The 3877-nt window shown below is 46.9% G+C and overlaps 1 protein-coding gene across 1 annotated transcript in view; it reads right to left on the reverse strand.

Moving 5' to 3' along the window:
- The window catches only part of ANXA10 (annexin A10), a 22929-nt gene that overhangs the window by 6322 nt on the left and 12730 nt on the right, over window positions 1–3877 (reverse strand). The window lies entirely within an intron of this gene.

Raw genomic sequence — 3877 nt, forward strand, 5'->3', positions numbered from 1 at the left:
CCTCATATGCATGGCCTATGCATGCAGCACTGCCAGGGGGTGAATGAGGAGCCAACTGAGAGTTTATGCATCTGGATTAAAGGGAAGGCAGGGACAGGGAATGTTACAGTGAGGGGCTGCTACAGGCCACCTGACCAGGAAGATGGAGCAGGTGAAGCCCTCTATAGACAGATAGGAGCAGCCTCATGTTCACAGGCCTGGTCCTCATGAAGGACTTCAGCCACCCCCATATCTGTTGGAGGGACAACACATCAGGGCACAAGCAATCCAGGAGATTCCTGGAATGCACTGACAATAACATCTTTCTCCGGGTAAATAGAGGAGCCAATGAGAGGTGCTATGCTGGACCTTGTTCTCACCAACAAGGAGGGGTGAGGGAGAGCTGAGCACGCACATGACCAATGTGATCAAGCAATGCCCGTTTATTACAACTAAGAAAGCCCTTTGATAAATTCTCCCGCACACGTGAGTAACATGCTGTACAAGTCCTCAAGATTGGACAGTTAACTTAGCCTGCTCTTTAAACCTTCTTATGATTGGATAAAAAGTGCTACATCAGCCTTGCCAGGCTTCCCACCTTGTGTAACTTCCTCTTCCGTCCCAACCCCTTCTGGGGGTTGTTTGTCTCATCGAGTTTCTCCCCCCTCATTCAGGGTCACATCCTTATCGCATTCTTGCGCGGCTGAGGCTCTTATCCGTCTTGTTCTCACACAGGATTGCTCACATGTCCATTCTCTCACAGTAAGTCCTCTTGAATCCCAACAGAGGGGCTGGTGGGGAATGTGAAGCCCAAGGGCAGCCTTGGCTGCAGTGACAATGAAATGTTCAAGATCCTGAGGGCAGTGAGGAGGGTGCACAGCAGGGTCATTACCCTGCACTTCAGGAGAGCAGACTTTGGCCTCTTCAGGGATCTGCTTGGCAAAGTAGCTTCCATAGGTACTTTGGTAATAAAAGGATGACTAGGGGAAAAATAGGCCCTCTCCAGAATGAAATGGGTGACTTGGTCACCCAGGATATGGAAAAGGCTGAGGTACTCAAATAATTTTTGCCCCAGTCCTTACTGGCAAGGGTTCCAGCCCCTCAACCAAAGATGCAGAAGACAAAGGCAGGGACTGGGAGAGTGAAGAACCACCCACTGAAGGAGAAGGTCAGGTTGAGATCTCCTAAGGAACCTGAAGGTGCACAAGTCCATGGGACCTGATGAGATGCATCCTCAGGTCCTGAGAGAACTGGTGGATGAAGTGGCTAAGCCATGATCCATCCAGCTTGAGAAGTTGTGGAATTCCAGTGAAGTTCCCACTGATTGGGAAAGGGAAACATAACCCCCATTTTTAAAAAGGAAGATAAAGAGGACCCAGGGAACTACAGGCCAGTCAGTTTCACTTCTGTGCCCGGCAAGATCATGGAGTGGATCCTCCTGGAAAGTATGCTAGGGCACATGGGCAATAAGGATGTGATTGGTGACAGCCAGCATGGCTCCACAAAGGGCAAATGGTGCCTGACAAATCTGGTGGCCTTCTATGATGGGCTTACAGTGTTGGTGATTAAAGGAAGAGCCACTGACATCATCTACCTGCACTTGAGTAAAGCTTTTGACACTGTCCCACATGACATCCTTGTCTCTAAACTGGAGAGACGTGGGTTTGATGGATGGACCTCTTGGTGGATAACGAATTGGCTGGGTGTCTGCAATGAAAATGGTCAACAGCTCAATGTCCAAGTGGAGAGCAGTGACAAGTGGCATGCCTCAGGGGTCAGTATTGGGACGGATGCTGTTTAACATTTCTATTGGCAACACAGGCAGTGGGATTGAGCACACCCTCAGCAAGTTTGCCGATGACACCAAGCTGTGTGGTGCAGTCAATGCGCTGGAGGGAAGGGATGCCATCCAGAGGGACCCTGACAGGCTTGAGAGGTGGGCCTGTGTAAACATCATGAAGTTCAACAAGGCCAAGTGCAAGGTCCTGCACATGGGTCAGGGCAATCCCAAGCACAAATACAGGCTGGGCAATGAGTGGATTGAGAGCAGCCCTGCGGAGAAGGACTTGGGGGTATTAGTGGATGGAAAACTGACTATGAGCCAGCAATGTGCACTCGCAGCCCAGAAAGCGTATCCTGAGCTGCATCAAGAGCAGTGTGGGCAGCAGGTCGAGGGACGGAATCCTCCCCCTCTGCTCCACTCTCATGAGACCCCACCTGCAGTGCTGTGTCCAGCTCTGGGGTCTCCAACATAAGAAGGACATGGACCTGCTCAAGCGTGTCCAGAGGAGGGCACAAAGATGATCAGGGGGCTGGGGCACCTCTCCTACAAAGACAGGCTGAGAGAGTTGGGGTTGTTCATCCTGGACAGAGAAGGCTCTGGGGAGAGAGTGGCCTTCCAGTACTTAAAGGGGGCCTGCAGGAAAGTTGGGGAGGGACTCTTTATCAGGGGGTGTAGGGATAGGATGAGGGGTAACAGTGGGTAGATTTAGATTAGATCTTGGGAAGAAATTCTTTACTGTGAGGGTGGTGAGACACTGGAAAATGTTGTCCAGACAGGCTGTCATTGCCCCCTCCCTGGAGGTGTTCAAGGCCAGGTTGGATGGGGCTTTGAGCAGCCTGGTCTGGTGGAAGGTGTCCCTGCCCATGGCAGGGGGGTTGAAACTAGATGAACTTTAAGGTCCCTTCCAACCAAAACCATTCTGATTCTGTGATATGACTTACATTGTTGGGATTCTAGAGGGCTTTCTGTGAGAGAATGGACATGTGAGCAATCCTGTGTGAGAACAAGACGGATAAGAGCCTCAGCCTGAGCAAGAATGAGATAAGGATGTGACCCTGAATGAGGGGGGAGAAACTCGACGAGACAAACAACCCCCAGAAGTCAAACAACCCCCAGAAGCCTGGCAAGGCTGATGTGGCACTTTTTATCCAATCATAAGAAGGTTTAAAGCGCAGGCTAAGTTAACTGTCCAATCTTGAGGACTTGTACAGCATGTTACTCACGTGTGTGGGAGAACATTATAAAAGGGTTTTCTTAGTTATAATAAACAGGCATTGCTTGATCACATTGGTCGTGTGCGTGCTCAGCTCTCCTGCATAATCTGAATTTCAGAATGTACATTAACTAGTGAGGAATGATGTAAGACTCAGGCTGACAGAAACATAGTCAGAAGAATTTGAATTGTAGAACTTTTGTAAGAATTTAGGATTTTCTAAAAGAAATCAGATGCAGAGATTGAGCATACATCCCCAGCTAATGTTCAAGCAATCTGAAGTACATATGAGCACAACTATTATGTTCTGCTTCTATCTTTTTTCTTTTTTAAAAAAATCTGTTCAGTCATGTTATGGTCTGTAATGTCTACTGTAGAATTTAGTATTTAAGGGAAGCATCATGGCCATCATTCAGTGCTTCAAATCACTGTATTTTCCCACAGGATTTGAATTAATTTTATATAGTTGAATTGACATAAGATACACTGCATATGCTCCTTTTGGTATGCACATGTATAGTGGAGGTGAGTATTCTGCCTTTGGGATAATGTGAGAACTTGACATCGAGCTTGAGCCTGGGGACACATGTGGCCTGTTTTTCACTTTGGCCATATGAATCCAGTTCAAGAGAGAATACTGTAATTAAGTTTAACTTTGAGCCACATTTAGACAAAATATAACTGGCAGTCTTGTCAATAATTTTAATAAAATCATGCTTCCTGTGCTACCAATGATATTTCACAATCCTTTTAATGCCAACTGTAACTAAAAATATATCAGTAGTTCTAAAAAGTGGATTGGTTTAAGTGTCTGAAGGAAAGAACAAAGTGTAATTTTTAATTTTTTTTTTTGAGGGGTTTTTCAAAATTTGAAAGATAGGTCACCTTGTTTAGAGTTGTAT

Source organism: Athene cunicularia (assembly GCF_003259725.1).
Source record: "Athene cunicularia isolate RWA chromosome 4 unlocalized genomic scaffold, athCun1 chr4_part1, whole genome shotgun sequence".
NCBI lineage: Eukaryota > Metazoa > Chordata > Aves > Strigiformes > Strigidae > Athene > Athene cunicularia.